We start from the raw sequence: 27842 nt of genomic DNA, 5'->3' as shown, positions 1-27842 counted from the left end.
AGATTAGAAGGGAAGTAACAAATTGGGAAAAAATTTTTACAGTTAAAGGTTCTGATAAAGGCCTCATCTCCAAAATATACAGAGAATTGACTTTAATTTATAAGAAATCAAGCCATTCTCCAATTGATAAATGGTCAAAGGATATGAACAGACAATTTTCAGATGATGAAATTAAAACTATTTCCACTCATATGAAAGAGTGTTCCAAATCACTATTGATCAGAGAAATGCAAATTAAGACAACTCTGAGGTATCATTACACACCTGTCAGATTGGCTAAGATGACAGGAACAAATAATGATGAATGTTGGAGGGGCTGTGGGAAAACTGGGACACTGATGCATTGTTGGTGGAGTTGTGAAAGAATCCAACCATTCTGGAGAGCAATCTGGAATTATGCCCAAAAAGTTATCAAAATGTGCATACCCTTTGACCCAGCCATACTACTACTGGGCTTATACCCCAAGGAACTACTAGAGAAGGGAAAGGGTCCTGTATGTGCCAAAATGTTTGTGGCAGCCCTTTTCATAGTGGCTAGAAGCTGGAAGATGAATGGATGTCCATCAATTGGAGAATGGTTGGGTAAATTATGGTATATGAATGTTATGGAATATTATTGTTCTATAAGAAATGACCAACAGGAGAAATACAGAGAGGCTTGGAGAGACTTACATCAACTGATGCTGAGTGAAACGAGCAGAACCAGAAGATCATTATACACTTCAACAATGATACTGTACGAGGATGTATGCTGATGGAAGTGGATTTCTTCAACATAGAGAAGAGCTAATCCAATTCCAATTGATTAATGATGGACAGAACCAGCTACACCCAGAAAAGGAACACTGGGAAATGAATGTAAACTGTTATTTTTACCTTCTGAATCCAATTCTTCCTGTGCAACAAAAAATTCGGTTCTACACACATATATTGTATCTACATTATACTGTAATATATTTAACATATATAAGACTGCTTGCCATCTGGGGGAGGGGGTTGGGGGGAGGAAGGGAAAAAAATCTGAATAGAAGTAAGTGCAAGGGATAATGTTGTAAAAAATTACCCATGCATATGTACTGTCAAAAATGTTATAATTATAAAATAAAATAAAAAAATAAATTAAAAAAAAAAATAAAAAAAAATAAAATAAAATAAAAAAAAAAAATTAAAAAAAAAAAAAAAAAAAAAAAGAAAATTATCTTTGCATGTATTTTGAAAAACGAAAAGCAATTATACAATTTTAAAAAGTAAAAGAAATAGATTTATAGTGCTAATTCCAAACCTAATACTCTATCTACTGCACTACCCAGCTGGGTTATTTTCTTTTTTTATAATTTTTAAATTTGACTTATTTTGCTAAATTTTAAATTCCAAGCTATTTCCATGTCTCCATACTCCACACTAAAAAAGGCTACCATTTCATGTGTGTGTGTAGACATACACAATCCCCTATTTCTATTTCTATAGCCATCCATTATACCTGTATCTCCAAATAAATATTTATATCTACACACACATATATGCATACACATTCATATTGTGTATCTATCTATCTTTCTATACTGTGCATACTTCTATTCATCATTTTTCCCTCTAAAGGTATGTAGCATCTTCCTTCATAGGTCCTTTGTAATAAATTTGAATATTTATACTACTCAGAATAACTTAAAGGTTTACTGTTGTTCTTCAAGCAATTTTGCTATTATTGTATATGGTCTTCTTAAAACTTCAAGGATCTGTGGTTTCATGAATCTGGTGACATTATCCACCATAGATCTTCAGCTTGGCAGTTATATGCCCGAGAGGACTTAACCCTTTCAGATATGGAGCTCCCTCACTAAGATCCCATGGGATTCCTCTTATGACTCACTAGGTCTAGAATAGCTCCAGCCAATGCTTCATGTTATTCTGTGGCTCTCTTTTCAATCTCCATCTTGCCACTAGATGGGTCCCCTCTGTACCATCATATTCTTGGCAAGACTTGACTCAGGTCAATCTCTTGGCAATTTGGGTTGATTGAGACCCTCCTAGGTAATTTGATAATTAGCAAAAGGAGATTAATCCAGTCATAGAAGTATAAGGATTTCCAAGGTTGTGAAAGAATCCAACCATTCTGGAGAGCAATTTGGAACTATGCCCAAAAAGTTATCAAACTGTGCATACCCTTTGATCCAGCATTGCTGTTATTGGGCTTATATCCCAAAGAAATACTGAGGAGGGGAAAGGGACCTGTATGTGCCAAAATGTTTGTGGCAGCTCTTTTCGTAGTGACTAGAAACTGGAAGATGAATGGATGTCCATCAATTGGAGAATGGTTGGGTAAATTATGGTATATGAAGGTTATGGAATATTACTGCTCTGTAAGAAATGACCAGCAGGATGAATTCAAAAAGGCTTGAAGAGACTTGCATGAACTGATGCTGAGTGAAATGAGCAGAACCAGAAGATCACTGTACACTTCAACAACAATACTGTATGAAGATGTATTCTGATGGAAGTGGATATCTTCAACATAAAGAAGATCCAACTCACTTCCAGTTGATCAATGATGGACAGAAATAACTATACCCAGAGAAGGAACACTGGGAAGTGAATGTAAATTGTCAGCACTACTGTCTATCTACCCAGGTTACTTATACCTTCGGAATCTAATACTTAACGTGCACCAAGAAAATTGGATTTACACACATATATTTATCTAGGTTATACTGTAACACTTGTAAAATATACGGGATTGCCTGTCATCTAGGGGAGGGAGTAGAGGGAGGGAGGGAAAAATTGGAAAAATGAATACAAGGGATAATGTTATAAAAAAATTACTTGTGCATATGTACTGTCAAAAAATTTTATAATTATAAAATAAAAAAAACTGTTTTAAAAAAAAAAGGATTTCCAAGGATAGGTATTGAGAACACCTCCCATTGACTGATTAAACTCTGCAAAGCTTCTTTGCCTAAAACTGTATTGATCCATCAGCTAGGCCTGCAAGAGCCTTTCTCAGGTCCTTGTGGTTTCCCCCTATTAGAATGTAAAGGCCTTAAGGCATTTGTAATGCAGTTAAATATTAGTATGTAGTAAGAGATTAATAAATTATTTTTAATTAATTCATGAACTTCTGACTTAAAAACCAACACTTTAAGACCAACTGCCTAGTGCTGAGCCTTTCCACACTATGTAGGAAAATCCCTAGGTCACATACACACGGTCTAGTACTAAGTGCCCAATCTAAGCCCTTCTGGCTCAGTAGATCCTACCAGAGCTGCTTCTCCAATGGCATAATCTTTGAAAAGACAGGATCACTTCCAGGACTAAATTATCATCAGAAGAAGAAAATACAGTGCCTCTTCAAAATGCTACTTCAAATGGCAAAAGCGATGACAAATTTTAGTTACAGACTGATAAGCAATTGCTTAAGCAATAAATATGTATTAAACACCTAATATATACTAGGCACTGAATTAGATTTTGGAGATGTATGTGTTAGAGAGAATAAAGCAGGAGTGAGACAGAGAGACAGAGAGAAAGAGAGAGAGAGAGAGAGAGAGAGAGAGAGAGAGAGAGAGAGAGAGAGAGAGAGAGAGAGAGAGACAGGAGAGAAACAGAGACACATACAGAGACAGAGAAACAGAGAGAAAGAGAGGGAAGAGGAAGGGAGAGAGGAAGGAAAAGAGGGAGGGAGGGAATTAGGGACAGAAAGGAGAGAAATAGAGTGAGAGGAGGAAAGATAGAGAAAGATAGAGACAGAGACAGACACACACACAGAAATCTTTATAGACTCAAAGACTATTATGTTTATAAGTTACTATAAAGATCTCTCAAACCAAACCCCCATTTTAGAAATAAGCTATCTTCCCTAAGTGTATCTTTTCCTTTGTGTGTGTCACATATGTGTTGTCTCATTCCCTTCATTAAAATCCAAACATAACAGAACTTAGAGGCCATCCTGTCCAACTTCCTTATCATGTAGATGAGAAAGCAGATCTCTGTAGATACAAAATGACCTGTCCAGAGTTGCACCGGGCAGTATATAGGAGAATCGGTGAACTCAGTATCTCTGGGTCCAAATCCGACATTCTATTTTTTCTTGTATCATGCTTCCCAAGCAGACTTTATGTTCCCTGAGAGCAGTACTTTTCTTGTATTATCTCTTCACTTCTCCTAGATGGTTTTAATATAGCAGGTTCTCAAAAATATCTGTAAGAGCAGATTAAATTTTCATCTTGCAGCCTAATTTCTGTAAATGGACGATTCAATCAACAAATATTTCTTAAGTCCCACTGTGTGCCAGAGACTGTGAAAGTTGCTGGGTAGACACACACAAGCAAAACGATTCCTACTTGAAAGGATCTTTCACTGAGGACAAGAAAGGTTTAGATCGATAGACAATAAATAGATTGATTGATAGTCATATATATGTAGCCTATATATTCAATATACCTACATAAAAAATAAATACAAATGACATAAATCCAAAGTAGTTAAATATAAGGTGGTTTAAGGATGAGAAAAATTAGAGGTGAGGAAATCAGAAAAGGCTTCATGGTGTGTATATTATTGTTGTTTTAAGTACTTCTACAAGAGCAAAAGAAAATGGAGAACTGAGTAAATGAAATAGATAATTATAGTAAAAATGAAACCAAAATATTTTTACCTAAATCAAGAAATCAGATTTGTTTATTTAAATTATTCCAGATTGCCTTTGATCCAAAAATTAGTTTTGACTGGCTTGAGAATGAATATTTTGGATCAACCTATTGTTGACAAACAAACTGGATAGCTTAATGTAGACATAATTACATAGAATAATACAATCAATCTAAAGAACTTTTGGGAAGATAAAGATACCATAATTCTTCTTTCTGTATTCATTTGCAAAGTAAATAGCTTATAAAACCCAAAGGCATGAGGTTGTTAAAAACAATGGAAACAAGGGCTCCCAATGGTGGTAAATATTATAATTTTCAATCTCAAATCGTTCTTATAAGCAGTCAAGAGCATCTTCTGTATCTGTTATAGTCTTAGGTCGGGGAAAGTGCCAGCACTTGAGAATTTGAAATGAAAATAAAATGAGTAAGATTTTCTTCTCCATCCAACAGTAGAACAGAGCCAAAGTATTCCCATCATCATCAACCACCATGACATACATTTATTAATCCCCTACTGTGCCAGACACTATGCTAAATACTGGAGATACAAAGAGAGCCAAAAGCCTGATCCTCCACTTCAAAGATCTCACAGTCGAATGGGGAAGACACAAAGAATATAAATGTAAGATGCAAATGGGAAGTATATAAAACACTTATATACAATTTTGTTTGAGGAAGACAGCAGAAATTGAAACTGAATAAGGAGTATCAAGATGTATAAAATTTCATCTTTATTTCATTCTACAAAAAAGAAGTAGCAGCATCCTTTTTATAAATCAGAAAAGGGCTAGATATTGTCGAAAATCATCTTGAGATCAAAAATCATCAATAAGGTTCTAGACTTGAACTCAGAAACACCTGAATTTGACTCTTACCTCAGACACAACTAAGCAATCTTGAACAATGCACTTAACTTCAGTCTCAGTTTCCTCATCTATAAAATGGGAGTGACAATAATAGCCTCTGCCTCACAGAATTATTGTGATGATCAAATAAGATAACAATAACCAATATGTATATAGCACTTTTAGATTTGCAAAGTAAATAACAAATGTTAATACTGATTTATACTCTTGCTAATATTGCATTATTAATTCATGTTAATGTTAATTATTATTAATAGTGAATTCAAATTATTTTATATTATCAAACAACTAACTGAAGACCACTCATCTAGTAGGTATCTAAATCTTTCTGATTATAGGTCCAGTGCTCTAGACATTGTACTACGTAGCCTGTGTGTAGAAGACCAGTCACATCATTTAGAGAAAAAAAAATCATCAGTGATAACAACAGTTGCTTACTTATAGCTACTAAATCTACAGGTAGTTTGTGGTCATCACCTAATGAATAGAGAAAGAGTTCTTACTGATGTGTGAAAAGATTAGAGAAAGAAGAAGATATTTGATTTGAGCTGACTCTTAAGGGAATTTTTTATACTTGATAGAAATTGACCTAAAATGAAAATATCTCAGAGCCAAATCTCTCTTACCTTAACCTACTTGCCACCTTATTGATTTTAGTGGAAGTAATTAAAAGGGAACCACTACTAGAAGTTAGTACTACAAGTGAATTATGAGGTCAAGAAGAGTGATCTCTTTTCAGAAGAGGGACTTGTGTAGAGATGGTCCATTGAAGTAAACTTATGGCTTAGGGATAAAAAGACAGCTTGAATACTTGTTCCACCATTCAGGCAGGATGGAGGATGGGGCCATCAGAGCTTTGCCCCAGGGAGCCGATTTTTAAAAATTGTACAATTTTGAAATATGATACTTTCATATTTTGATAGAATGTTCACTCTGGTGTCAGTTCAATGAGAAACTAGTTAACAAGAATAATAGATAAACTAGGGAGCTACCAAATGGTACAGCTACTCCAGCATTTCTCACTAACTTTCCTAGCTAGCTTTTTAATACACATTCCTTCCCATTTTCTCCTCCAATGATATCCTTTTCCAGATATAATACTGACCTAGAATTTTCACAGAAGTCAGGGATCTGGATTCTCTACTTATTGTCCAGAGGTACAGAGTTTGGATCTTCTCACTCACTTATGGTTAATTTGAGGGTCTCTTGCAGGATGCAGGATGTTGGCTATAGTTCTTGCTGCCACTTATTAGCTATGGAAATTTGAGAGAGTTTTATATAATCTTTCTAGATCTCAGTTTCCTCAGATGTCAAATGGGGATTATATTATGTTATATATATATATATGTATATATATATATGTGTATATATATATATATACATATATATATTACCTACTTCTAAGTTCTCTTTAAGGGAAGAACTTTAAAAGCAAGGATTCTGTTTTATTTGTCTTTTAAGTGAAGTAGGTATTTAATAAATCCAATTAAATTAAGGGTCATACAAATGGAATTTCTTAATGTGTTCTAATAATGATTCCTGAAAAGGGTTATGTTAGGTTGAAAAGGGTAAATTTTTTTTACTAGATTTTACTGATATCTGATTTCTCCTGTGTCTTTTTCCATTCTTCTTCTCAGAGATAAAGGAAATCTTTTATTTGGGGAAGGAGGCAATCAGGATTAAATGGCTTGCTCAGGACCACAATGATAGCAGATTCTGAGGTCAGGTTTGAATTTGGGTCCTCTTGACACCAGGTCTGTTGTTCTGACCACTCTGATATCCAGCTGTCCCAGTAAAGAAGGTCTTTAGAATATTTATCTTATTTATATTTTTAAAAAGAATCAATCCATTCCACTCATCAAGATATGGAATTCACAGGACACTGGTAGGCTTACCTAGGTAGAGGAGAGAGTTCTAATTCTACCATAATTATGTCATGTGATCTTAAACAAGTCTTTTGATTAATCCATACTTCAGATTCTCTCTGTAAAATAAGATGTCCAAAGTAAAAATTCATAAAAAAATATTTTGAAAGACATTTGCCAAAGAGAGTTCAATATCTATTTTAAATGTAAAGGTTATTTTTATATTTTAGACTCATGCATATAGGTAGCTGAGTTGCGCAAGAGATTTCCGGTGGGTGTTTGTGAAAAAAATCTCACAACAAGCCCAGGAAGTGTTGGGCACAAGGAACTACCTAGATCATTTCTTTTACAGAAGTTGTTGAGGGAAGGGCTTTCAACTGCAGCCCCTATTTTTGTACCTATTTCCCTGAAATAGAATGTCAAGACGATGTTAAACTTTACTCTCTGGTGGATTTTTTGCCTCCTCCAAATGCTTCCAGCTTCTGGAGAACTTCCCCTGGCCTCTGGTTTCCTTAGCAGGTTTCCTTAGATGACTTACGCAGGGGAATGCCGACTTGGCAGGATTTCATGGTGAGAGTCTTAAGCTGGTTTCTCAATTAGTGGGTCTTAGCTACCCACCAGTGAATCCTTTTCCAATACTCCTGCAATAATGGCTTTTGAATACAAAATGATGGCATAGCACAATTTACCTATAAAAAGCAGTATAATTCCAAAACATCCCCCCCCCCCAGCATAACTCCCTCTAATATTTTGATGATCCTGATCTGGGATGTGATCCAGATCGACTGATCTGGAGGTCCCCTCTCACTATGGGAACTGAATTAGGGGGCTCACATAGACTAGATTCAGTTCTAGGAGAGTCTCTGAAAAGTTGGCTTCTGGAAAGGCTGTCAGACTTTTCTCAAATTCTCTGGCTCATTATGCCCCATACAAGAGTAGAAGAACTCTGGAGGAAATCACCTTTAAAAATCTTAGGTTTCATCATAACTAGTACCTCCTTCAAAAGGGAACAAGAAAATCCCTTAGAGAAAGCCATTCAAGATTAAAAATTTTTAAAGGAGGATAAGATAGAGTAGTTATTTACTCCTTCCACCACAAAAGAAACACTTAAAATATCAAAAATTCATAATCATTCATTGATGAAGCCTTAAAATCTGAAGCAGTAACTCATAAATCCTATCATACTATATACTATATTACATATAAGTAGATATTACTATATATTATACATAATATGTCACATATATATAATTACTATAAATATCATGCTATACTATTATACTATGAATCACTTTGTGGGACTTCGAGCAGCTACTTCATCTTCAAAAAAAAAGAAAATAGTTTGCTTTCAAAAAAAGAAAAATAATATAATAAAAATAACAAAAATAAGGCTTCGTAGGATCTGAACAGTTCCCTCAAAAGCTATATATTCTGACAGATCAAGAAATGACTTGGACTTATCCTCCTGGGATTGGTCATCTCCTCCAAGAAATTCTCTAGTAGCTGAAAGGAGTATCTCCTCCCACAAGGCAATGAGTCCTCTCAATACTGTCATTAATTTGGACCCATGAGAACACAGCCAATTTTGGAAACATCCATCTCTGGATCATATTTTGATCATCTGTGCTTAGGAAAAGAAAGATGTAGCAGTTAGGACTTAGCTCATCAGTCTCAAGAAACACATAAAGCCATGTGCAAGCAGTCCCTCACTCACAGGAGGTGCAAGTGAAAGGCTCCAATATATTTTGCTCATGGAAAGAGAAGAATAAAAGTCATCTCTTTTTGATGAGTGTAACAAGTATTATTGCTGTTCAGAGGTCAGTACGCTTTAATATAGAGTTCCTCCATGGGGGCAAGAAAAAGAACATAGGAAACCAGCCAGAAGTTTCTGGATAAGCATTACTTTTATTAGGAGATTGTGGAAAAGACTGGGGCAAATATGTCATCAGAAGAGTTCCAGCTCCAAATATACCACACATGTCACTAGAAAAGGTCCAGTTCCAGTGTGCTCACCCAAAAGGTAAGGCCACTAGTGATAGCCAAACTAACATTTGAACCTTGATTTAATCTGAGCTCAAAGGAACATAATTTTTTAAATAGCATTTTTCCTAATTACATGTAAAGACACATTCTAATACTCTTTTTAAAATTTGAATCCCACATTTTCTCCTTCCCTCACCTCCCTCTTCCCAGGATGGTAAGTAATTTGATATAGGTTATATATGTACAATCATGTAAAATATATTTCCATTTTAGTCATGTTATAAAAGAAAAAAACATGCCAAAAGAAAAAATACATCAAAAATTAAGTGAAAATAATATTCCTCAATCTAGATTCAGACTCCATCAGTTCTTCTGGATGTGAATAGCATTTTCCATCACCAGTCCTTTGAATCATCTTGGATCATTGTATTATGAGAAGAGCTAAGTTACTCATAATTGATAATTGAATAATGCTGCTGATACCATGTATAATGGTTCTGCTCATTTCACTTTAAATGAATTCAGGTAAGTCTTTTCAGGTTTTCTAAAATCTGTCTAAATATGATTTCCTAATCAACTTTATTGTGTATGGACTGACTCTACTACTGTATTGTCAATCATGTTAGGTACTGTGTAGAACACTGAGGATATAAAAAAGACAAAAATAGTCTTTGCTCTCTGTCTGCTCACAGTCTAATGGAAGAAACACTGTGCGAGCAAGTTATATACAGGATAATTTAGAGATAATTAACAGAGGGAAGGCACTAACATTAAGGGAGATAGAGAAAGGTTTCTAGTAAAAGAAGCTAGAAGAGCGAATCCTAGGCTTGGAGGAGCTCCAGTGAAAATGTCCTGCATTGGGAAATGAAGTGCCATATTGGAGAACAGCAAAAAGGCACTGAACTAAAGAGTATGTGAAAGTCTTAAGACTTGAAAGGTGTCTCTTCCTTGAGCATCAAGCAAAATCATATAATTAACTGTTGGAGATAGGACCATAGCTTCCAGATGTGCAATTCTGTATTCATAGTAAAGCCTATTGAGGAGCCAGTTTGGTGGAAGAGGTGGGGAGAGACACAATTTTTTTTAAGCCAGTAGCTTTGGAATCAAGACATCTGGGTTCCAGGCCCTTCTCTGTCACAAGTTGTATAAAATCGGATGACTCATGCTCTCTGAACCTGTTTTCTCATTTGGAAAATAGGGATAATAATCTGTGCATTGCCAGATAAAGTATGTTTACAAGCATGAAAGGACCATGAAAATATAAATTATTATGACTGCAATTTTAATTTGACAAGCAAATCCAAGGGTCTCCCCAGTCTGTGGCTTTGGAATTCTGGTGGGGGGAGAGTTAAGGAGTTTTGCTATACCTCACAAAGAAGGAAGGGGAGACCTAGAGTGATTAATATTTTATATTTTGATGGCCTCTTATCTTATAGAGCATTAAAGCTAGTAACAAAAACTCATAAATTTCCTAGTATGATTTTTATTTGCTTTTCCCACCAACTAGCAGACAGAATGAGAGGCTGACCATTTCACGATTAGATTGAGGGATTTGGAGTTTGGGGAACTGAATTGCATTCCCTCTGAATTTCATTCCATTTCTAATCACTAACACACTCTTGTGTACCCACCTCCCAGTATGTCGTTTCAATTTTTTTTAGGATTTTAGCTGTTCTATTAGTCAGGTTTCTAAGTTTCTAGAAGAATCATCTCCATGTACTCACTCTTTTTAAAAAAATAGTATTTTATTTTATTTATTATATATATATGCATATATATATAATGATATAATATATTATATATTATAATATGTGATATAATGTAATATATAATATTATATATTATTGTAATATATATGTAAATATGTATATATAATTTATATGTATTTATTTTATTTTATTTTTGCTAAGGCAATTGGGATTAAGTGACTTGCCCAGTGTCACACAGCTAGGAAGTATTAAATGCCTGAGACCAGATTTAAACTCAGGTTCTCCTGGTTTTAGGGCTGGTTATTTTATTTTTATTTTTTACAATTTTACAATTACATGTGAAGAAAATTTTTAACATTCATTAAAAAATTAATTTCAAATTTTGCCCTTCCCTCCCTCCTATTTTCCTCCCTAAAAAGGTAAGAAATTAGTATAGGTTATATATGTGCAATCATGTAAAACATTTCCACATTAATTAGTTTAATGCAAAGGATTTGTGAAAGTGTAAAAGAAGAAAGAGACCAAAAAGGAAAATAAATCCATGGAAAAAAATAAAGTGAAAAATAGTATGTTTCAATCCACATTTATACTCCATCAATTCTTTCTCTGGGTGTGGATAGCATTTTCCTTCACTAGTCTTTTGGAATTGTCTTGAATCATAGGATTCCTGAGAAGAGTTAAGTCACTCATGGCATGTCTCACAGGTTACCACCCCCTTTCATTTCCAGGATCCTTCAAGCCTCTGCTCAATGGCCATCTCCTCCATAAATCTTTATTTGATCCCCTCCCTTAAATGTCCTCTTCTTCCTTAAATGTTCTTGGAGAATTTTGTCCCAATCTCTCTTTTGCCTTGTATAAGTTTTGTATATAAGCACTATACTATGTGTTTTCTCCTCCAGGACAGAGATTCTTAACTGGATTTGTGTCATGGACTGCTCTGGCAATTTGGTAAAGCTTATGGATCATATCTCAGCTCATAATGCTGTTGTTTTCCCCAGTTAGTGGTATTTTGTTTTTTCCAATTATATGTAAAGATAGTTTTCAAAATTCACTTTTATAAGATTCTGAGTTCCATTTTTTCTCCTTTCTTCCCCCCTTCCCCAAGACAACAAGCAATATTATATAGATTACAAGTGTACAATCATATAAAACATATTTCTACATTAGTCATTTTGGGAAAGAAGAATCAGAACAAAATGGAAAAACTACAATAAGAAAAAAGTGAAGATAATATGCTTCAATCTGCATTCAGACTCCATAGTTCTTTTCAGAATCATGTTTTTAAACCATTTAAATCTATTTAAATTTTGGTTAAGAGATTAGTAAAAATGAAGATATAATTTTTCCCCATCCAAATTCATGAAGTTCAAGTTAAGAATCTTTCTCTAATAGAAATCTTCCCTTCCTTCAAAGGTAAGTTAGAAAACATTTATATCTTTAAAATTTATATCTTTTAAATTGTATCATCTTGCACACACTGCCTTAAACATGATAAGCATCTAACTGAAGGATGTTGGAGATGAATAGAACGTCAGAATAGCATAGAATGATGGTGAAGAGAGGATCAATTAGGAGCTGATATGACTTTCAATCTAGGGGTTGCTAGTTACTTCCTTGTGTCATTTTAGGGAAATCAGTTTGCCTTTCTGAACCTTAGTTCATTAGTTGTAAAATAAAAGGATTAAACTAGATGATCTCTAGGCTCTATCCAAATTATTTTGTACTTCTTTATCATTGTACAAATTAGATTTATTCTGCCCTTTACTACCATCCCCCTTCCCCTGCAGGGGAATGTATCCTCCTAGAGGGCAGGGACCATTTTTTTCTGTCATATCTTCAGTGCCATTCACATTTTCAGATGGTGGGATTTAGAACCAGATAGGATTCATTTGTATGGTGACCTCCTTGCCATGAAAATTCCATCTGTTCCTAGAGGCAGATCAGCAGTTCACCTATTATTTATACTCTTAGAAAATTAAATGGAGAGATTAAGGGGTTTGTCCATGGTTGTACAGGTATTATGTGTCAAGAGGCAGGATTTGAATTCAAGTCCATCCAACTCCAAGATCAGCTCTCTTTTCATTGTTTCCCCCACCAACATATAGTAGGCATGTCATCTTCATCTCATTTGTATATCATATTATGGTTCTTTTTGAATAATGGTTTATTTGATCTTTATAATCACCCTGAGAACCACGTGCTATTATCATCTCCATTTTACAGATGAGGAAACTGAGGCATATAGAAGTCACACAGCTATAATAAGTCCCTGAGCCTGAATTTGAATGCCCAGTGCTCTGTTCACTAGATATCTACATGCCTCTTAATTAATGTTTGCTGTGCTGATTTGAATTTAATAGCTGTATTCAACCTTATGGTGACTTCTATCTATCAAGTGCCAGACCTGGAGTCAGGAAAACTCGTCAACTCTGGCCTCTGATATTTATTTGCTATATGATCCTGGTCAAGTCACTTAATCTGTCTACTTCAGTTTCCTCATTTGAAAAAAAATAGCCCTATAAAGAAATGCAAATCACTCCAGTGTCTTTGCCAAGAAACCCAAAATGGGATGGCAGAAAGTCAGAAATGACTGAACAACAAACAATCACAGATCAACATTGGGCAAGATAGTTCACCTCACCTCACTTTATTATTTCATCTATAAAATTGGAGCAATTATTGTGAAAAGTGCTTTATAAATCTTAAAATACTATAAAATGAGTTGTTAGTAATACTTATGTTTAATATAGAGATTTCAGATCAGCGTAAATTTAAAAACATATTTTATTCACTAGTCCATAATATGATGACTTAGCACCCTGTTTAAAGAGTCAATGACTGGGATGTCAAGCAAAAAGAATTGTGGACTAAGAATCAGGAAATCTGGGTTCTAACTATAGTTTTACCACAATTTTGCTATGCAACTTTGAATATCTCCTTTAGTCTCTGGGCCACATTCCCCTCATTTATATAATGGAAAGGTTCATTTAGAGTAAGTACCATAAGATCCATTCCAATGCTATTATTTTATAGTCTAAAGTAGAAAAGGAAAAAAAAAGAACTTTAGAGGCTACTTAGTCCAATCTCCTCATTTACAGATGAGGAAACTGAGATCTAGAAAAGGGGACTTTGCCCAAAATCATGCCCAGACCAAGTAGTAACAGCTTAGATTCAAACATAGCTCTTCTGACTTAAAATTACTTGCTCTTTTTGCTATACTTATGCTTCCACTTGTTTATAAGAAAAAAAAACTAATAGAACATATAATATACATATATATATATATATATATATATATATATATATATATATATATATATATATATATATATATATATATATGTAATGTAATTATAGATTAATGGCGACAGGAGATGGTGTTGGGTGGAATGTTGACTGGTTCTATCCTTGATCTCACCAAAGTTCTGTTAGGGAAACCTCAGTCAGACTCTTGACTAAGGTTTCTGGATAAAACAGCTCCTTGACCTGTACTTCTAACTCTGTGTAAGTAAATCTAAAATATCTGGGTGAAACAACAGTTTGAAAACACTTGGCTTATGGAGCCTCAGAGTCAAAGTCCATGATTTGTCTAAGAATAGAAGACATCCAGGAATCCTTTTGCCCAACCCATCAAGCTGTTTTCCTTTACTGTAACCATCTTTCTACCCCTCAACTTCCTTGTTCTCTGAATCCCAATTCTGGAGCGGGTCACTGTCATTTCCTATTAACTTGAATAGAGATTTTTTTCCCCTAGGAAAATCACTTTTCCTGTCAGCCCTCCAATGGTGGGTTTTTTTCCCCTAAGGAAAGCAAAATTAACCCACAGAATTGCATCAGCAGATGTGCAGAAAGCATGATTAGTTGCTCACACACAATCTTTGATTGCATAGTTCCTTGTCTCTTGATTCCTCAGAATGTTCATATAAGATGATTTTCATTTTAAGATGAATCATCTTTATGGACTTGTAAAATGCATATATCTGATCATTTCCTTCTCTACAAAAACAGGAGACCATGGGTGAGAAAGTTTGTACATTATGTTTAACAGATATTGGATTACATACTGTCTAGGGGAAGGGATGGGGAAGGGAGGAAGAAAAATTTGGAACACAAGGCTTTCAATTCTTATGCTATATAAACTGTTTGCAATAATATCAATCAATAATCAATAGAAGATAACTCCTGATCTTAAGGAGTTCACAATTTAATAGGAGAGACAACATGCAACAAATTGTACAAGCAAGCTACATACAGGATGAATTGGAAATAAAACAAAGAGAAAAGCGAATACAATTAAAGAGAATTGTAAAAGACGTCCTCTAGAAGGTGATCTTTTGGCTGAGTAGCCCAGAAGTATAGACAAGCTTTCAGACTGGAAGGACAGTCTGCTAAAACACCAACATCTTGTGACAAGGTCTGATGAAATGTCTTCTTTTAAATTATAACAAAGAGAGGTCAGTGCCATTAGATTACAGTGGACTTGGGGAGGTAGAGAGGGAATATAAAGTACTTAGGGTTTTTTGTTTGTTTGTTTGTTTGTTTTTTAATTTTTATTTTATTTTATAATTATAATTATAACTTTTTTTGACAGTACATATGCATGGGTAATTTTTTTTACAACATTATCCCTTGCACTTACTTCTGTTCAGATTTTTTCCCTTCCTCCCCCAACCCCCTCCCCCAGATGGCAGGCAGTCTTATACATGTTAAATATATTACAATATATTCTAGATACAATATATGTGTGTAAAACCTAATTTCTTGTTGCACAGGAAGAATTGGATTCAGAAGGTAAAAATAACAGTTTACACTCATTTCCCAGTGTTCCTTTTCTGGATGGAGCTGATTCTGTCCATCATTAATCAATTGGAATTGGATTAGCTCTTCTCTATGTTGAAGATAACCACTTCCATCAGCATACATCCTCGTACAGTATCATTGTTGAAGTGTATAATGATCTTCTGGTTCTGCTCGTTTCACTTACCATCAGTTCATGTCAGTCTCTCCAGGCCTCTCTGTATTTCTCCTGTTGGTCATTTCTTATAGAACAATAATATTCCATAACATTCATATACCATAATTTACCCAACCATTCTCCAATTGATGGACATCCATTCATCTTCCAGCTTCTAGCCACTATGAAAAGGGCTGCCACAAACATTTTGGCACATACAGGTCCCTTTCCCTTCTTTAGTATTTCCTTGGGATATAAGCCCAGTAGTAGTATGGCTGGGTCAAAGGGTATGCACATTTTGATAACTTTTGGGGCATAATTCCAGATTGCTCTCCAGAATGGTTGGATTCTTTCACAACTCCACCAACAATGCATCAGTGTCCCAGTTTTCCCACAGCCCCTCCAACATTCATCGTTATTTGTTCCTGTCATCTTAGCCAATCTGACAGGTTTGTAATGATATCTCAGAGTTGTCTTAATTTACATTTCTCTGATCAATAGTGATTTGGAACACTCTTTCATATGAGTGGAAATAGTTTTAATTTCATCATCTGAAAATTGTCTGTTCATATCCTTTGACCATTTATCAATTGGAGAATGGCTTGATTTCTTATAAATTAAAGTCAATTCTCTGTATATTTTGGAGATGAGGCCTTTATCAGAACCTTTAACTGTAAAAATTTTTTCCCAATTTCTTACTTCCCTTCTAATCTTGTTTGCGCAGAAACTTTTAAATTTGGTGTAATCAAAGTTTTCTATTTTGTGATCAATAATGGTCTCTAGTTCTCCCTTGGACACAAACTCCTTCCTCCTCCACAAGTCTGAGAGGTAAACCATCCCATGTTCCTCCAATTTATTTATGATTTCGTTCTTTATGCCTAAATCTTGGACCCATTTTGATCTAATCTTAGTATGTGGTGTTAAATGTGGGTCCATGCCTAGTTTCTGCCATACTAATTTCCAGTTTTCCCAGCAGTTTTTGTCAAATAATGAATTCTTATCCCAAAATTTGGGATCTTTGGGTTTGTCAAACACTAGATTGCTATTTTTATTCACTATCTTGCCCTGTGAACCTAACCTATGCCACTGATCAACTAGTCTATTTCTTAGCCAATACCAAATGGTTTTGGTGACTGTTGCTTTATAATATAGTTCTAGATCAGGTACAGCTAGACCACCTTCACTTATTTTTTTTTTCATTACTTGAGGGAATATAAAGTAAAAGAACAAAGATGGAGGGAGCAGTTATGAAGCTTTGAATGCCAAGCAGAAGCTATTGTATTTAAAGTTTGCAGTAATAAGAAGCCACTATATTTTACTAATAAGAGAAGTAGAAAATGGGACCTCCACTTTGGGAAATCCCTTTGATTGGGGAGTGGGTAGAGGGAATCTAATGAGAAAACTATTATAATGAACCAAGCTTGAGGTGATGAGGATCTATTCTAGGATGAGGTCATGTCAGAGAAGAGGAGGGATATATAATAGATGTTCCTGAGAAAAAAGGACATCTTTCTCATCTTTTTTCTATAATGTAACTATCAGCTTGATACCTAAATTTGAGGGCAACAATGAAGAACCATAATGAACAGAGAGGAAACAATTTAAATAAAATATTAGTAATTAAGCTACAAAAACATATTAGAAAGATTATTTATTATATCCAGATTGAGTTCATACAAGGAAGTCAGGATTCATTCAATATAGGGAAGTTCATAATTTTTTAAAATCTTAATTATACAAATTTTACAATTATATTATTATATCATTAGATGTTCAAATATCTTTTATAAATTCCTACACTCAATTTTATTATAAATGCTAAAATTCCTATTCATATGAATAAATGGATCTTTCATTAATACTATATATATGTATATACATATATATATATATTTAAGTTAAAAAGTAAACATTATGTATAATGGAGAAAAGTTAGCTAACTTTCCAATAAAAACAGGAATAAAGTATATTATCTAGGAACAGCTAGATGACACAGTGGATAAAGCACTGGTCTTGGAATCTCAGATACTTACAAGTGTGTGGCCCTGGGCAAGTTACTTAATTTTATTTGCTTTAAGTTCTTCAGACTGTTTGTTTGTTTTTTTAAGTACTGGAGAAAAAAAAGAAAAAAAAAACCTAAATGGAGTTATAGAGTCAGACAAAACTGAAAAATGACTGAATTCAATTAACTGAAGTCAGTTAAATAGTAAGGGAATTGCTATCTAACATTGTGTTTGATATGTTAGCAATAAAGAAAAAAAGAACTGAAGGAGTAAGTATAGGCAAAGGGAAAACAAAATGAGCATTTTTGGAAGATGATGTGATATTGTACTTAGAACATATGACAGAGTCAGTTTAAAATTAAGTAATTAACAATTTACTTACACAAAGAATTACTTTAAAATTTGCTTTTCTAAGATATATCAATTAATACTTCAAAACAATATTTTATAGAGCTAGAGAGAAATAATAAGAAAATGCATATAGTAGAATAATAGATAAAAATCACCAAGGTAATCATATTTTTAAAAATGTCCATGATTAGGTTAGTTAAGAATTTTACCCCTAGACATCCTGGAGTGTGTATGTGTGTGTGTGTGTGTGTGTGTGTGTGTGTGTGTGTGTGTGTATGTAAGAGAGAGGGGAGAGAGAGAGAGAGAGAGAGAGAGAGAGAGAGAGAGAGAGAGAGAGAGAGAGAGAGAGAGAGAGAGAGTCCTAGTTTGTAATTTTAAAGAGGTAAGTAGCCTGTGGGAAGAGGCTACTTCCTTTCACCTAGTAAGGGAACATAGAATGTCTTTAAAAGCCTGTCTCTGGGGGAAGGTAGGTGGCACAATGGATAGAGCACCAGCCCTGAGTCAGGAGGACCTGAGTTCAAATCTGACCTCAGATACTTACCACTTCCTAGCTGTGTGACCCTGGACAAGTCATTTAATCCCAATTGCCTGAAAAAAAAAGTCTGTCTCTGGTGACATGGGTTCCTCTATTGTTGGTAAAATGGGCATTTGCCAGTTTCCCATTTCATTCATAAGGAACTAATTCAAATTTATAAGACTCAGAGGCATACTTCAATTAATAAATGGTCAAAGGATAAAAATAGGCAGTTTTCTTTTCTTTTTTTTAATACACATTGCTTTATTAATCACATTGGGAAATAAAAATCAGAATAAAAGGGAAAAACCACAGGAGAAATAAAAATAGACAAAAGAAGTAAACATAGCACATGTTGATTTGCATTCAGTCTCCTTAGTTCTTTTGCTAAATGCAGATGACATTTTCTGTCCAAAGTCTATTGGAATTGCTTTGAATCACTGACCTACTGAGAATCAAGTTGGTCATCTTACATGTTCCTGTTATTGTGTACAATATATTCCTGATTCTGCTTCTCTTGTTCAGCATCAGTTCATGTAAATCTTTCCAGGCTTTTCTAAAATCATCTTGTTCATTAATTTTTATGAAACAATAATATTCCATTACCTTCATATACCACAACTGATGGACATCTACTCATTTTCCAATTCCTTGTCATCACAAAAAGAGCTGCTACAAACATTTTTGCACATGTGGATTCTTTTTTTCTCCTTTATAAATACCAATTCAGTAATGGCACTGCTGGGTAAAAGGGTATACACAGTTTGATAGTCCTTTGGGTATAATTCCAAATTGGTCTCCAGAATGGTTGGATCATTTGACAACTCCACTAACAATACATTAGTGTACCAGTTTTCCCATCTCCTCCAACATTTATCTTTATCTTTCCCTGTCAACTTAGCCAATCAGAGAGGTGTGAGGTGGTACCTCGGAGTTGTTTAAATTTGCATTTCTCTAATCAATAGTGATTTAAAACATTTTTCATATACCTATAGATGGCTTTAACTTTGTCAGCTGAAAATTGTTTATTCAAATCTTTCACCATTTATCAATTGGAGAATGACTTGTATTCTTAGAAATTTGACACAGTTTAGAAATGAGACTTTTATCAGAAACACTGGCTATAAAGATTTTTCCAGCTTTGCACTTCCCTTTTAATTTTGTTTCTATTACTTTTGTTTGTACAAAACCTTTTTAATTTAATGTAATTAAAGTAGTCCATTTTGCTTTTCATAATGTTCTCTAGTTCTTCTTTGGTCACAAATTCCTCTCTTCTCCAAAGATCTGATAAGTAAATTATTCCTTGTTCTTCTAATATGTTTATGTTTATACCCAAATCATATAGCCATTTTGATTTTATTTTGGTATGGGGTGTGAGACGTAGGTATAGGCCAAGTTTTTGACATATTATTTTCCAGTTTTCCCAGCAATTTTTGTCAGATAGTGAGTTCTCATTCCAGAAACTGGAGTTTTGAGGGTTTATCAAAAACTAGATTACTATAGGCCTTGATTATTGTGTCATGTGTATCTAATCTATTCCACTGATCTTCCACTCTATTTCTTAGCCAGTACCTAATGGTTTTGATGATTGCTGCTTTATAATATATTATTAGGTTTGATACTGCTAAGCCACCATCCTTTGCATTTTTTCCATTAATTTCCTTGATATTTTTGACCTTTAAACAGGCAGTTTTCAAGGTAAAAAATCCAAGCTATCAGCAATCATTTTTAAAAGTCCTTTAAATCACTAAGAATTACAGCAATGAAAATTAAAGAATTTTTAGGTTCCTTTTCAAATCTATCATACTCCCCAAAAATGATGAAAGATGAAAGTGGAAAATCAAAAATACTAGTTTGCCATTGGCAAATTTCTGCTGGCTATTCTGGTGATACCGCTACTAGGCTTATATCCCAAATAAATCAAATGAAGAAGAAAAAAATCTATATGTACAAAAATATTTATAGTGACCTTTTTGTGGTAGTCCCAAACTGGAAACTGAGGGGTTGTTTTCCTATTGGGAAATTTCTAAAGAAATTGTGGTATAAGACTGGAATGGAATATTTTTGTGGTATAAGAAATAATGAAGCGGGCAATTTCAGAGGAAATTAGAAAGACCTTTCTGAAATGATGTAGAGTGAACTCAGCAGAAGTAGGGGAACAATTTATACAGTGACAACCACATTATAGAGAAAAATAATTTTAAAAGACTTTAGAACTGTGATCAATGCAATGCTAAACCACAAGTCCAAAAGAATGAAGATGAAACATACCACTGACCTTTTGACAGAAAGGTAATGCAAAATGCATAAAGACACATATTTTCAAACATAGCAAATGTTGGAATTTGTTTTGCTGAAATATTTATATTGAGGATTTTTTTTCAATTTGTTTAATGGGAGGAGGGAAAAGGGAACAGATTAATAAAAAAATTAAAAACGTATAATCAGGTAATAAAAGTAATTTGAGACAAAGTTGGGAAAGCCTTTAAAATGAAACAAGAATTTTCATTTTTTCCCCATAGACAACTGAGGCCAGTTGGAAGAATCACATGGTCAGAAATCTGGAATAAGGGCGTTTCTTTGGGAAAGAATAATGAGTTTAATTTTGTACAGGTTAAACTTAAGATTTCTCTGGAACATACAGTCTGAAATATCCAGCATGCAATTGGTGATGTTGGATTAAAACTTAGAGAAGAGATGAGCTAAATTAATAGATCTGTTGAGTCATACTAATGGAAATCTTTTAATCCATGGAAGTTGATGAGATTATGAGAGAGAAGGAGAAAAAGAAAGAGATGGGAAAGAGCAGGAAAGTAGGGGTGATAGAAGAAAGAAGAGGGGAAGAAAGAAAGAAAGAAAAGAGGGAGAGGGGAAGAGAAAAGAAAGGAAGATAGAGGCGAGAGGGGATGAACAGAGAGAAGAGGAAGAGGGGAGAAAAGAGGAGTGGAAGATAGAGAGAGGAGAGAGAGAGAGGAAAAGAAGGAAAAGGAGGAGCAATAGGAGAAAATGGAAAGGAAGGAAAGAAGGAGAAGAAGGAAGAAGAAAAAGAAAAAGAAGAAGAAAAGGAGGAGGAGGAGGAGGAGGCAGGACAGAGAGAGAGGCAAGACAGACAGACATACACAGAGACAGAGAGAAAGAAAAAGAGACAGAGAAACAGACACACACACACACACACACACAGATGCTAGGACAGATGCTTGGAGAAATCCCGTTCTTGAGGGGTTTTATAAAGATAATGAACATCTAAGGAAACTGAGAAAGAGCAGCACCTAAAATTGTAGGAGAGCAATGTTACAAAAATCCAAAGAAGAGAGAATATACAGGAGAAGGTGATGATAGTGTCAAGTGCAAGAGATAAGTCCATAACGATGAGGGCTTGAGAACATAACATACTATATGACAATTGAGTTCATTGTCAACGTTGTTCAGAGCAGTTTCAATTGAGTGATGATGTTAGAAGCCAAACTACAAAGGTACAAAGGTCTGAGGGTGAGGAAATAGAGGCAGCCAATGTAAAAAAAAATCAAGAAGTTTGTCTGAAAAGAGGGAGCTATTTGGGGTGATAGATTAAGGAAATGAGAGGATCTGGGGAGGATTTTTAAGGATGCAAAAGACTTAGCCAAGTTTGAAGTCAGTAAGAAGAGGACGAATAGAGAGGAAAGGTTTGAAGATTGAACAGAAAAGGTGGCAAGTGAAAATGCAAACAGTTGGAGAAGAAGAGAGAGGATGGGATTGAGCACACATGTATAGAGTGTAACCTTAGCAAAGAGAAGAGCCATCTCTTTGTTGGAGTCTGGGGAAAAGAAGGAGAGATTGAGAGGTGTCAGCAGATTTTAAGAGATAGGGAAAGGGAGAAGAGAGAGATCATTAATGTAAAAGAATAGCCAGTGGGGATGGAGAAGGGGAGAGTACCAGAGGCTTGAGGATGAAAGGTTTGACATAATTTGTTTGAACAATGAAAAAGAGAGTCGATTAAAGAAAAATAAGTGATCTGCCTTGTTTCAGTGATGTTTCAATTAAAACTTAATAATATGCTAGGAGCAGGATTTGGAATCAGGAAAACTTCCTGGGACACTGACTAGCTACATATTATCTCTCACCCTTAGTTTTGTCATCTGTAAAATGGAGGAAATAATAGCACCTACTTTTTAGAACTGTTGGGATGATTAAATGAGCTATTTGAAAAGTTTCTTGCAAATATTAAGTAATGTTCTGTATAAATGCTAGCTATTATTAGTTCTTATTATGTACCTAATCAGCATAGTTGTGAGATTTCTTTTCCTAATGCAATCAGAATGGTACCAAAAAAATCCCTTCTGATGCTATATATTCTGGTAGACTTTGAAGCTCCATAATCTCTAAAGAATCACAATAACTTGTTATTCAAAGAATAGTAGAGACAGGCATTTATAGATGAAGTATATTAAATATTACTAATAATTACTTGCTTGCAAGAAATGATAGAAAAGGCAATTAACAATCAACCAATCAATAAACATTAAGAACCTTGCATGTGCCAGATGCTGAGCACTGAGAATATTAAACAAGAGTCAAGAAGCATCTCCTGCCCTGAAGGAGCTTACAATCTAATTTTTCCAACACACGTGTTATTTTCCTTAATGAAATTTATTGTTTCTATCATTTATTTTTTGTACAGTTGTTTTTTAGACATGTCCAAGTCTTTGCAACCCCATTTGGGGTTTTCTTGGCAAGGATACAAGGATAGTTTACCATTTCTTTCTCTAGCTCCTTTTACTGATACAACAACTGAGAGATACAGAGTTAAGTAATTTGCCCAAGATTATATAGCTAGTAAGTGTCTGAGGCTGAATCAGAACTCAGAAAAATGAATCTTCTCTGGTACTTGTTGCCCTTTGTTTTTTGATCCACAAGTTCTTTAGAATGTTATTTCATTATCCATTTTTAAAATTCTTTCCTTAAGGTACTTTGTTGAATATAATGTTATTGCATTATGATCAGTAAACAATATATTTGACATTTCTGCTTTTCTGAAAAAAATATTGTAGTGAAGGCTTTATGCCCCAATGCATGGTCAAATTTTGTAAAGGTGCCATGTTTATGGAGCAGTATGAGATGATGAGGTAAGCATGTAGTGCAGGTGATCAGAAATAGATGGAAGAGGCTGAGGATTTCACTGCTACCTAAGAAATGTTGTGAAGGAAGAAGAAACAGACATGAGCAGGTAAGCTAGATCCTCTATGAGTGGGATCCTAGTAGGATGTGGACAGAAGTTACACAAAGTATCAAAAAGTTTATCAGGCTATAAGCTATATTGATAGAGGGAGCAGCCCGGAGCTCATGGATCCATCAGGGGAAGTGAAATTACATGCATGAAAAGGGTACATTCTTTCCCTACAACAGTGTAGGATCATAGACTTAGAACTGCAAGAGACCGCAGGGATCAATCTGGTCCAACACTTTATTTTATGGATGATGAACTGACATTAAGTGATTTTCCCCAAAGTCACATGGAATTTGAACTCAAGTCTGTTACCAGATGAAGTATTCTGTCTACTATATTAGCATTTTTTCCTTAAGATTCACACGGGGCTTTCCCCACAACACTTGTGATACATTTCTGTATAGATTAGTTTCATTTTTACAGATGAGGAAGCAGAGGCAGAAGACTGAATCTTTTTGCCTCAGGTTACATGGCAAAGAAGTCACAGAATTATGGCAAGGATTGGAGATCTGATGATTGAATATGATGCTCTTTCCACTGCCCCACATGGAGGTCTGATAATTAAATACAACATGTTTTACACTGCCCCACATGGCCTCTCATGCTAAGATGCAGAGGAGAAAAGCATAGCTTAATTTCCTCAGGAAATGTTGTTGATTAAAATGCTGGGAACCACCTCCTTTCTCTGAAATCCTCTCTCGTGTGGACACCCCATTCATCTCTTCTGTATGTCCTTCTCTCCCTCCCTCTGCCTTTCTCCTGCCCTCCTCCCCCCGACCTCTGCTTCCTTGCCTTATAAAGGCATTTCTCCATTTCAGCCTAGAAACCACCAGTGACTCGAGTGCCTGTGACCTCTGGGCTGCTGAGCTCCTACTGCCTAAATAAAAACAGCCCGAGAGAGAGAGAGAGCGAGAATATCAATCACAGGAGCCTGACAGAGACCACCTGGCAATGCTTGCTCACTCCAAGCCTGGACGAGGTGGGATGCAAGTGCTCCCAGCCCATTGCAGGGCATCTTTCCCAAGGAATCAGAGATGGAGGGTGGTGGGAGAGATTGACTGGACTTGCCCAGAGACTAGAAAATTCACTTTTACAAAGTATTAACTAACTTATTAACATAATTTCTTTAGAATGTTATTTCATTGTCCATTTTTTTTATTCTATTTATTTTATTATATAGTCAGAGAACACTCTTATTAAATCCCAGCAAGCTTGATCTCAAAGGCTCTGATAATACCTCCAATAATTATAGATCTTGGGAAATTCTTAGTAAATTTATCTTAGTGAGCTCTTATCTCAGAAGACATAGTAAAGCTGAGGCAATACCATCATCTTAACATGCATCTGTTTATTTTCAGAGAACAGGAGAAGGAAACCCACTTGGGATCTGAGGAAAGGAGCCCCAGGAGTAAATTAATGTTGCTCAATATAGTCCCCAAAAATCATCTGGAAAACACTCCAGTCATATTTGTATTGTTAATATAAAAATGGATTGTTGCCTAGTAGAGATAATGATGAGTTGAGCCCAGGGTCAAGTCCATGACTGGCCACCATCATGCTTACTAGCTGTGTGACCTATATGAAAAGGAAGAGCTTAAAAGGACCTTAGAGAACATCTCATCCAATGTTCTCATTCCTCAGATGAAGAAACTAGGAGCCAAAGCTTACCCAGGATCACACAAGTAGAAAATAACATAAAGCTATGATTCAGACTCAGCTCCTCTCATTTCAGGTTCAGTGTTCTTTCAATAATAGGAGTAGTTTCAAAGGATATGAACAGACAATTTTCAGATGATGAAATTAAAACTATTTCCGCTCATATGAGTGTTCCAAATCACTATTGATCAGAGAAATGCAAATTAAGACAACTCTGAGATATCATTACACACCTGTCAGATTGGCTAAGATGACAGGAACAAATAACGATGAATGTTGGAGGGGCTGTGGGAAAACTGGGACACTGATGCATTGTTGGTGGAGTTGTGAAAGAATCCAACCATTCTGGAGAGCAATCTGGAATTATGCCCCAAAAGTTATCAAAATGTGCATACCCTTTGACCCAGCCATACTACTACTGGGCTTATATCCCAAGGAAATACTAAAGAAGGGAAAGGGACCTGTATGTGCCAAAATGTTTGTGGCAGCTCTTTTCATAGTGGCTAGAAGCTGGAAGATGAATGGATGTCCATCAATTGGAGAATGGTTGGGTAAATTATGGTATATGAATGTTATGGAATATTATTGTTCTGTAAGAAATGACCAACAGGAGAAATACAGAGAGGCTTGGAGAGACTTACATCAACTGATGCTAAGTGAAACGAGCAGAACCAGAAGATCATTATACACTTCAACAATGATACTGTACGAGGATGTATGCTGATGGAAGTGGTTATCTTCAACATAGAGAAGAGCTAATCCAATTCCAATTGATTAATGATGGACAGAATCAGCTCCATCCAGAAAAGGAACACTGGGAAATGAATGTAAACTGTTATTTTTACCTTCTGAATCCAATTCTTCCTGTGCAACAAGAAATTAGGTTTTACACACATATATTGTATCTAGAATATACTGTAATATATTTAACATGTATAAGACTGCCTGCCATCTGGGGGAGGGGGTTGGGGGAGGAAGGGAAAAAATCTGAATAGAAGTAAGTGCAAGGGATAATTTTGTAAAAAATTACCCATGCATATGTACTGTCAAAAAAAAGTTATAATTATAAAATTAAATAAAAATTAAATTTAAAAAATAAAAATAATAATAGGAGTAGTCAATTCACTTACTTCATAATCAGTCAGGAGAAAGCCATTTTTTGAAACTCAGACTACTAGAAAAATGGGAATTGTTAATACTAGGGTGAACTTTCTCCTAAATAATAAGTGTAACTGGATCTCTTACTTCTACATGTCTATATAAATGTGGCAACCATGTAGGTACCCTATGACCAATGAATGAGAATTAATTGGCCATAGAACATTCTCAGTAGAACATTGTAATTGAAATGAAGAGACTTGGGTTTATGTTCAATCACTGATAATGATTTATAACAGCAATAAACATTTATAAACTGCCTGCTGTATAAAGAGCAAAAGACTAGATACTGAGGATGATACAGTCCATGATTAGTATTTATTCTCTCCTCTCAGAAAGTGGATAGTCTAATACTACAATAAGACACCAACACTCAGATGTAGATGTGAGTAAGAAGTGAATAAAACTAACAACCAGTTATTTCTCTGTTTTTCCCCCCATTAGAACATAGATTCCCTAAAGGCAAGAAGGATTATTTGCCTTTCTTTGTATTCTTAGCACTTAGGGCAGTGTCTAGCACTTTTCAGTGGTGTTCAGCTTTCCATCATGAGCCCATTTGGGATTTTCTTGGCAAAACTATTCAAGTGGTTTGCCATTTCTTTCTCCAGTTCATTTTATAGATGAGGAAACTGAGGCAAACAGAGTTAAGTGGCTCACCCAGGATCACACAGCTAGAAAGTGTCTGAGGCCAGATTTGAATTAAAAAAGATGAATCTTCCCATGTCATATAGCTGACTTTCTTGTAATTGACTCTTAATAAATGTGGATTGATTTACATAATATGTATTCAGAGTCCTGAGAGCTGTCATTTTTTGCTATAATATAGAGCATATGCTGAGGAACACAATTGTAAGATCACAGATTTAGAGATGAAAAGTGATGGGATAGGGTTGGCAAAGCAGAATCTGAATTAAATGAATTATTCATATTTCTA

The sequence above is a fragment of the Sminthopsis crassicaudata genome, chromosome 2 (genome assembly GCF_048593235.1).
Source record: "Sminthopsis crassicaudata isolate SCR6 chromosome 2, ASM4859323v1, whole genome shotgun sequence".
Taxonomy (NCBI): domain Eukaryota; kingdom Metazoa; phylum Chordata; class Mammalia; order Dasyuromorphia; family Dasyuridae; genus Sminthopsis; species Sminthopsis crassicaudata.
Note: the sequence above shows the minus strand (reverse complement) of the source record.